This window comes from Enhydra lutris, unplaced genomic scaffold (genome assembly GCF_002288905.1).
Source record: "Enhydra lutris kenyoni isolate GAN:26980312 unplaced genomic scaffold, ASM228890v2 scaffoldscaffold16, whole genome shotgun sequence".
In the NCBI taxonomy this organism is placed as follows: domain Eukaryota; kingdom Metazoa; phylum Chordata; class Mammalia; order Carnivora; family Mustelidae; genus Enhydra; species Enhydra lutris.
This window is the reverse complement of record NW_019154100.1, coordinates 23,822,876-23,833,113: the sequence shown is the minus strand read 5'-3', so window position 1 is coordinate 23,833,113 and position 10,238 is coordinate 23,822,876.

Here is a 10,238-nt window from a genome sequence, read left to right as displayed (position 1 = left end):
GATCTGTTGACGATAAAGGTTCTGTTTGCTTTTCCTTTTTATAAGCCCAGGTTTATGAATTTCCTCTATTTCCGAATTACGATGAGCCGAGTAATTCTCAAGAGCCCAAGGGTGTAAGCCCTGATGGCCGAACTCCAGCAGGCTGCTTCAGGGCAAACCCTCGGCCTCCTCAGCAGCAGCTCCCCTCCCTTTTAGGTCCCACTGTGGCTCATTTCCAGCCCGGTGTCAGGTCACCACCTCAGGAGGGTGCCCTGAGGTGGTGAGTGGCCAAGTTTGAACCTGGGATCTCCTCTTTACAATGGCACAGTTTGGGGCCACCCCTATGGAAACAAGTGACAACAGACATTCAGGCCCACAGTGGTGGCACATCCATTCTCCTGTTTTCCTGGGGGCATCCCAAATACACGCCAAATAGAAATTCTGAGAAATATTATATATAAAACTATTAGGAGCAACACAGGCTGGTCTGTTCAAGCTTCTTAAAGTACAGAGAGGCTTCCTTAGCTCCCTGGGGAAAGGTCTGAGGCCCAGGCTAGCCATGATATGAGCGGCTTCTGGGGACATGGCGTTTCCTCCAGGCTCTCTCGGCCATTTCCTGCTTCTGACTCACGAAGCTGCTGTCTGGAAAAAGGTGATAACATCAAAGGCACAGCTACTTTCAGCATCAATCACGTTGGTAGCATTTGATGCTTTTATTATAAAGGCAAACCTCATGTTATTGTGCTTCTCTTCGCTGCATTTCACAGATCCTGCCTTTTTTTTTTTTTTTTTTTTTTTACAGATTCAGGGTTTGTGGCAACCCTGAGTTGATTAAGTCTGTCAGCACCATTTTCCCAATGGTGTTTGCTCGCTTCACGTCTCTGGGTCACATTTTGGTATCCTCAATATGTGTCAGACTTTTTCATTATTATTATACTTGTTATGGTGATTTGTGATCAGTAATCTTTGATGTTACTATTGTACTGTTTTTAGGTGCCACAGAAAGCATCCATACACGACGGCAAACTTACTAAATGTTGTGTGTTCTGAGGGCTCCACTGACTGGTGGTGCCCCACCCCCACCTCCCACCCCGCATCTTTCTCCCTCTCCTTGGGCCTCCCTACACCCTGACAAACAACAACATGGAAATTAGGCCAGTTAGTAAGCCTACAATGGTCTCCAAGTGTTCAAGTGAAAGGAAGAGTTCACGTCTCTCACTTTAAATGAGAGACTAGAAATGATTATGCTGAGTGGGGAAGGCATGCGAAAAGCTGGGTTTGGCTGGAAGCTACGTCTCTTGGGCTCGTTAGCCAAGTTGTGAATGCAACAGAAGAGTTCCTAGAAGAAATTAAAGGTGCTATTCCAGTGAACACAAGAATGATAAGAATGCAAAATAGCCTTATCGCTAATGTGGAGAAAGTTGTAGTTAGATATAGTTAGAAAGAAGATCACACCAGCCACAAAGTTCCCTTAAACCAAAGCCTCACCCAGAGAAAGGTCCGAGGTCTCCTCAATTCTGTGAAGGCTGAGAGAGAGGAGGAAGCGGCACAAGAGGAGTCTGAAGCTGGCAGAAGTTGGCTCCAGAAAGAAGACAGTGCCCGGCTTCAAAGCGTCAGAGGACAGACTGACTCTCTCGTTGGGGGCTAATGCAGCGGGTGACTTGAAAGAAGTTGAAGCCAGCGCTCATTTACCATTCTGAAGACGCTCAGGCCCTTCAGAGTTATGCTGCATCTACTCCACCTGTGCTCTCTCAAGGGAAAAACAAAGCCTGGCTGGGAGCACAACTGTTCACAACATGGTTTCCTGAATATTTTAAGCCCGCTGTTGTGACCAACTGCTCAGGAAAAGAGATTCCTTGTTTTAAAGTTTTTATTTAAATTCCAGTTAGTTAACATAGTGTAGTATTAGTTTCAGGTGTACAATATAGTGATTCAGCACTTCCACACAACACCTGGTGATCATGATAACAAGTTCCCTCCTTAACCCCCATCACCCATGTCTTCCACCCCCACCCCCAGCATCCCGTCTGGTAACCATCAGTTTGTTCTCTATTGTTGAGAGTCTGATTCTTGATTTCTCTCGCTCTCTTTTTTCCCCCTCTCTGCTCATTTGTTTCTTAAATTCTACCTATGAGTGAAATCATACGGGATGTCATTCTTTGACTTATTCCACTTAGCATAATACTCTTTAGCTCCACCCATTTCATTGCAAATGGCAAGATTTCATTCTTATGGCTGAATAATATTCATATATATGTATATAAATATGGCACATCTTCTTTATACATTCATCAATCGATGGACAATTGGGCTGCTTTCATAATGTGCTACTGTAGACAATGCTGCTATAAACAATGTGGTACAGGTATCCCTTTGAATTAGTATTTTTTGAATCCTGAAAGATTCCTTTCAAGATATTACTGCTCACTGCTAATACACATGGTCACCCAAGAGCTCTGATGTGGATAGACACTGAGGTTAATGTTTTCATGACTACTCATACAACGTCCATTTTGCAGCTTATGGATCGAGGAGTAATTTCAACTTCCAAATATTATTATTGAAAAAATATATTTTGGGGCACCTGGGTGGCTCAGTCAGTTAAGCGTCTGCCTTCAATTCAGATCATGATCCTGGGGTCCTGGGACCAACTCCCACATCGTGCTCTCTGTTCAGCAGGGAGTCTGCTTCTCCCTCTCCCCCTCCCTCTCTACTCTGCCCTCTCTCTCTAATAAATCAATAAAATCTTAAAAATACATTTTGTAAGGTTGCAGCTGCCATAGATAGTGATTCCTCTGATGGATCTGAGCAAAGCAAATGGAAAACCTTCTGGAAAGGATTCACCATTCTAGATGCCGTTGAAACATTTGTAGTTCATTGAAAGTGGACAAAATTATTAATATGAACAGGAATTTGGGAGAAGTTGATTCCAGCCCTCACGGAGGACTTAGAGTTCAAGACTTCAGGGGAGGAAGAACCGCAGATGTGGTAGAAATAGCAAGAGAACTAGAACTAAATTCTAGTTGGAACTGAATTGCTGCAACCTCATGATCAGACTTTAATGGATGAGGAACTGCTCCTTAGGGAGAGCAAAGAAAGTGGCTTCTCAAGATGGAATGTATGTACTCTCGCTGAAGATGCTGTGAAGATTGTTGAAATGACAAGAAAGGATTTAGAATATTCCATAAACTTAATTGATAAAGCAGCAGCAGGGTTTGAGGGGACTGACTCCAATTCTGAAAGAAGTTCTGTGGGTACAATGCCGTCACAGTCTTGCATTTCGTGGAAGGAAGAGTTCATCTCGGAGGCACGCTTCATTGCTGTCTTTTTTTTTTTTTTTTAAAGATTTTATTTATTTATTTGACAGACAGAGATCACAAGTAGGCAGAGAAGCAGGCTCCCCGTTGAGCAGAAAGCCCAATGCGGGGCTCGATCCCAGGACCCTGAGATCATGACCTGAGCCGAAGGCAGAGGCTTTAACCCACTGAGCCACCCAGGCGCCCCTGCTGTCTTATTTTAATAAATCGCCACAGCTACTTCAACTTTCAGCAACCACCACCCTGACCACTCGGCAGCCATCAACATCCGGGTAGGACCCTCCACCAGGAAAAGGTTCCTCAAAAAATCGCTGAAAGCTTGGATGATGGTTGGCACTTTTTAGCAACAAAGTACTTTTAATTAAGGTATGCACGTAGACATGAGGCTATTGCACACTTAATAGACTATACTATTGTGTAAACAAAACGTTTAGATGTGCTGGAAACCCAAACATTCATTTGATTCACTTTATTGCCATCATCTGGAACCGAACCTGCTGTATCTCTGAGGTGTGCCTGTGTGAGGGCAAGGTGAGGTAATTTTTTGGAGTAGTCACCCAAAAATGTGGACCCAATAAGAAATAACGTCTTTAAGTTGGAGGGTAGATTTTGCAGGAAAAAGCAAAGAGGGCAGGGTTTTGAGTTTCAAACTCTAGACAATTTTGAATAGAAATGGCTTAAATTTCATTTCTATAAGGTTGTCGAGACGACACATGTGGAATGAAAAGATTGTTAATAATTCATTCTTTTAAAAAGCTATAATGCTGTATTTCAAATCTTTAGAAGAGTGGAGAGAAAAACAAATGAGCTACCAAGGTTTACCAGGTCTTCATTTTGCTCTGTTTCAGATCTTCCCTCTCCTCCTTTTTAAAAAAAAAAAATATTATTTGTCAGAAAGAGAAGGAGAGAGAGAGAGAGACAGAGCACAAGCGGGGGGGGGGGGGGGGGAGCCGCAGAGATGAAAATCTCCCCCCCCCCGGAGAGGGAGCCCAAAGGAGGACTTGATCCCAGGACCCCAGGATCATGACCTGAGCTGAAGGCAGACACTTAACGGACCGAGCTACCAAGGTGCCCCCTCATTTCCCTTTTAGACACGTTACATGAATCCTCATGTAGATTTACATGAATCTACATGATTCATGTAGAGCATGAAGGAGCTCAAGCCCCTTCACACCCCTCCCTAGTCCCATGTCTCCCTCCCCTTCATTAGAGACAACCGCCACCCTGAACTTTTTTTTTTTTTAAAGATTTATTTATTTGACACAGAGAGATCACAAGTAGGCAGAGAGGTAGAGAGAGAGGAGGAAGCAGGCTTCCTGCTGAGCAGAGAGCCCGATGAGGGACTCGATCCCAAGAGGCTGAGATCATGACCTGAGCCGAAGGCAGAGGCTTAACCCACTGAGCCACCCAGGCGCCTCACTCTGAACTTTAAGAAAAGATTTTTATTTATTTATTTGACAGACAGCACAAGCAGGGTAAGCGGCAGGCAGAAGCAGAGGGGGAAGCAGACTCCCCGCTGAGCAGGGAGCCCAATCAAGAGGGGCTTGATCCCAGGACCCTGAGATCATGAAGCAAGCCAAAGGCAGCTGCTTAACTGACTGAGCCACCCAGGCACCCCTTTCCTGACTTTGCTGTGTGCCTTTCCGATGAATCCTTCTGTTCTTTATCTCTGTATGTATCCATGCAGAATTTATAGTATTGTTTCAAATATTTTTACATTTTACCCGAGTATTATCATACCCTACTAATGGTTTGTTGTTGTTCTACTTGTCTTCTTTTCAGTGGCATTTCCCCATCTCTGCTGTGGCTGAGCATCTTTCCATGTGTGTATTGGCATTTGGATTTCTTCTTGTGGACTGACTGCTCATGAGCCAATTTTTTTCTACTAAGTTGTCTTTATCTTCAAATTACTTTTAGAAGTTATTTTATTCCACTTGAAAACATTTGCAAACTACTAAAGAATACACAGGACATGCAGAGAAAATATAACAGATAATAATAAAACAAACCTGTTGTCAGCCCAACTACTAAAACACGGCTAGTGCTACTGAAGGAGTACTGCTCCCAATAGCACCTTGTTCCTCCTCCCCAGGGACAGTCACGGGGCTCAGTTTCATAGAATAATGATTTTGCTTTTTTCCTATAGGTTTAGGACATATTTTTATGCTTTAGTTTTAGAGTTTAGTTTTCCTTGCTCTTGGAAACTTTAAGGACACGGTGTCATGTTGCGTGTATTCTTTTACAACTTGCTCTTTTCTGTCACGATTTTGTTGGTAAGTCTTTCTGCTTGGTGTTTATAGCTGTAGCTTCGTTCATCTCTACTGGTGATTAGTCTTCGTTGCATATCACAACTGCTGGATGCATTGAGGAGCAATTTGGGTTGTTCCTCAGGCTGCTCTGAATGTCCTTGTCTTGTCCCCAGGAACACATGGGCAAGAGTTTCTCTGGAACATTCTATACCTAAGGAGTGAGGGGGCTAGGTCACAGATATGTGCCTCTTCAACTTCACCAGATAATGCCAGATGGTTTCCAAAGATCAGTGTTTCCCGTTTAATCTCCCAACAGCAAAGCCTAAGTGTTCTGGTGTTCGCTCTTGCCAACACTTGGCTTCGTCAGATTTTTTCATCTTTGCCAATCTACTGGGTGTGAAAGGATGTCTCACTGGTGTGATGCCTACTGGGTGTGAAATGATGATTTGCATTTCCCTAACAGTTCTTTATGTAAACCCTGGGTACTAATCTTTTATCGGTTTACATGTATTGCAAACAGTCTTCTAGTCTGCATCTTTCCATTTTTTATCAACTTCACTGCTGTACAGTTATATAAAACACACATAACCAAGCCTACAATTTGATATTTGAGAAATATATACAGTTATGTAATTACTACTGTTTTGGTTTAAAAAGTGTCCCTTGTCCCAAAAGTTCCTTTGTGCCTGTGGTTAATCTCCTCGCTCCCCCCAGTCCCAGGCAAGCATGACCTGCTCTCGGTCACTATAGTGCTGCCTTTTCCTCAAAATCATAACAGTCTCATTCAGTATGTCTGGCTTCTTTTCTTTAGCATAATGCTTTGAGATTTATCCATGTTATTCCATCTATCAATAGTTTACTCATTTTTTAAAAAAATTTATTTATTTGACAGAGAAGGAGAGACAGCGAGAGGGGGAACACAAGCAGGGTGGGTGGGAGAGGGAGAAGCAGGCTCCCCGCTGAGCAGGGAGCCCAATGAGGGGCTCGATCCCAGGACCCTGGGATCATGACCTGAGCCAAAGGCAGACGCTTAATGACTGAGCCACCCAGGCACCCCAGTTTACTCATTTTTAAGTAGTATTTCGTGGTATGGCCATAATGTATCTGCTTATCTATTTCACCAACTGATGGAAATGCAGGCTGTTATAAATAACATTATTATGAGCATTTCAGTACAAGTTGTTGTGCGAACGTGTCTTAATTTCTTTTGGGTAAATACCTAGGAGTACAAGGGCTAAGTCATATGGTACGTGTATATTTAATTTCATAAGAAACTGCCAAACTGTTTTTTCCAAACAGCTGAATTCTTTTCCATCTGGCACTTTGACCAGCAATGTAGGAGAATTCTGTGTGTGTGTGTGTGTTTTAAGCAAGAAGTTTATGATGTCTTTTTCATATAGAACTTTAAAATTAGAACAATTTCCAATATAGCAATCTTTTTCTTTATGGCTGGTACTTCTGGGGATTTATGGAATCCTTCTTCACTTCGTTCTTTATGTTGTGATTTTCCTATTTGAAATTTCTCCTGAGAGGATTATTAGGAATTTTTTTCCAGAAAGATCTATTCTGACATTTCCCCAGCGTGGCTCATAGACAAGGTACACTTAACTTAGTGTGTCTGATAATACAGCCTTTGTTGTCATTACAGAATAATGTGATATGAAATTGAGAGTAAGAACTCAAAGTCTTCAGTTAAGAAAATTACATTTCATGTAACTGAAATTCTCTGAAGAATTTTTGTTTTTCAATTGAGTTCAGAAAGGAGTTGAACAATGCTTTAAAAACAAAAATCAGTAAACTTTTTTTCTATAATGGACTAAGTAGTAAATATTTTAGGCTGTGCAGACCATAGATCTCTGTCCCAGCTACTCAGCTCTGTTGTTTTCATGCAAGAGCAGTTGCTGACAGTATATCCATGAATGAGTGTGGCTGTGTTCCAATAAAACTTTATTTATAGACACAGAAATTTGAACTTCATGTAATTCTTAAGTGGCACCAAATAATATTACTTTTTGACCTTTCCTGAACATTAAAAAATATAAAAACTAAGTGTTGCCTATGGGCCACAGAAGAACAGACAGGGAGCCAGATTTGATCCATAAGCCATGCGTGCTAACCCTTGATTTAGAATACAATCCTCCTGCCACCAGTGTAAGGAAACTGGGTAATATCATCCTCCCCTTTTGCCCAGCAGAACGTTAGAGACCCAAAGACTTTAGAGTTCACCCAGTTTAGTTTCCCTCCCTTCCCTTTTATAGTTGAGGAAGTTCTGGTGCAGAGAGAAAATCACTGACCTCAGGGCACGTAGCCAGTGAGTGACAAGGCCAGGCTGAAGCTCAGGTGTGTCCACTGAAGCCCTACCTACCTTCCTCAACTCAGTTCCAAAAGCTACAACCTAAAACTAGATCCACAGCCACAAAATCCTTCTGCCACTTCTCAACAGCAGTTAAGATTTTTTCTTTCTTATCCCAAAGGAATTTATTCTAATAAACACCTTAAAATTAAGGACTTACCAAACTCCAGCCCTGGTATTTAATTTGCACCATTTAAACCTATACAGTGCAAGTAACAGTGACAACTGAACTAGAAATTTTGATTAGGGAGATGACATGGTGTTATCTGTGGGAAAATTATACAGAGAATTAAAAGTGGTTAAATTCTAAAGTACCACTAAGACACCCAAATTCTGAAGGGCCTATGGAAGTTGTCCAAAGCAAATTTTATTCCAGAATTTCAAAAGGGAATGGCAGTTTAGCTCTAAGTCACAGAGGACTAGGCCTCTGCAGATTAGACTGAAGCCAACGAGGGACTGGCCAGGCTGTGGGAGGGGGATCCAGGCCAGAGATTAGGGCTCTCATTTCAGTGAACATCTGGAACCCAAACTCTAAGACAGCAGAGTCCTTGTCTCTGGTTCATAGCGGTGTCCCCTCCAGACCAGAGCCTGGGACATACTGGGGATCAGTAAATGATGGTTGAAGGATCAAAATCAGTCTGCAAAGATGGATTCCTGGGAACTGACCCCTGACTTTTTTTTTTTTTTAAAGATTTTATTTATTTATTTGAGAGAGAGTGAGAGAGAGCAGGAGCGAGGAGAAGGTCAGAGAGAGAAGCAGACTCCCCGTGGAGCTGGGAGCCCAATGCGGGACTCGATCCCGGGACTCCAGGATCATGACCTGAGCCGAAGGCAGTCGTCCAACCAATTGAGCCACCCAGGCGTCCCTGACCCCTGACTTTTAAGGGTATGTAATCTAGCAGCTTTGGGATGCTTCTTTGTAAAAAACCTTAAAGGATTCCTCCCCACCAGAAGCCCCATGGTCACCTTCATCCCCTGGAGAACTGTCTTCTCATCTGCTCTTTGCCTGTCACTTAGGTCTGGAGCTATCCATTCGGGATGTAATGAAGGTATTGAAAGTACTGCCCTTTAAACTTTAAACAATTGGAAATTCAACAGTGGCAACCAGTGTTTATGAATGAGTGGGAAGTGTTCAAAGGGCAGACATTTATAAAAAGTCCTAGAAATAAGAAATTCCCAGAATAATTTATTTCCTATGCACTTCAATTTTCTTTGGAAGTTCTAATTCTCAGCAAACATTAATCAAATTAAAAAAAAAAAAACAAAAAAAACATTAATCAAATTATCCCACTATCTTTCAGGTTGTTTCCCCCGTTTCACAGAGAGTGATTCGGCCAAAATTAAATGACTTGTTACCAAGGTCACATAGAGCATATAAATCTAAGTAATTCATGATTTTGGCTCTCTCTCCTGCCATTTGTTAGACTAGAATGGAGGGAAGTTGGATGGGGATTTCCACGGGCTTCCGAGGTGACCATGGATTTGCTGCTCTCTGCTACCCCCTGTTGATAGGATAAGGGAAGAGCGGATCTCAAGACCAGTATTTTCTCAGGTCCTGGACCAGCAGTATCCACATCACCTGGGAACTGGTGAAAAATCCAGACTATAGGTCCCCAACCCGGAACCCTGGATTAGAAGCTGTAGGGGTGGGGTTCAGCCAACCTGTAACAACCTACAAATGATTCTGCTGAAACTTGATATTATATTTTTGCTTTAGGAACTAACATCCTGGCCTCCCCATCATCACAAAAATGACTAAGCCTCTTCACCTTGCTCCTGTCCTTGGGCCTCACACAGAGAATATACCACTATTGCCATATACAAAGTGAGGTCAAGTCCATTCATTCTTTCAGGTGGACTGGTAGCAGCCCGGTGAAGTATGCCAGGGAAGGATTGCATACCCACTTTATGGATGAGGAGACTAGGGCTCAGGAAAGGCCAGGAAACTTGCCTGGAGGCTACTCAGCTTCAAATGGGAGGGCAGGGGGCACCTGGGTGGCTCAGTCGTTGGGCGGCTGCCTTCAGCTCAGGTCATGATCCCGAGGTCCTGGGATCGAGCCCTGCATCGGACTCCCTGCTAGGTGGGAAGCCTGTTTCTCCCTCCCCCACTCCCCCTGCTGGTGTTCCCTCTCTTGCTGTGTCTCTGTTAAATAAATAAAACCTTTTAAAAAAATGACGGGGCAGGAGTCAAATCCACATCTTCTTTCTTTATATCCATGTCCTGGACCTTTTCATTTAGTCCACAACAGGGTTTCTGACATTTGGGGTCACGTAACATGGGGTGCTTTGTTGTGGGGTGCTGTTCTGTAGACTGTAGGCCATTTAGCAGCACCCCGGCCT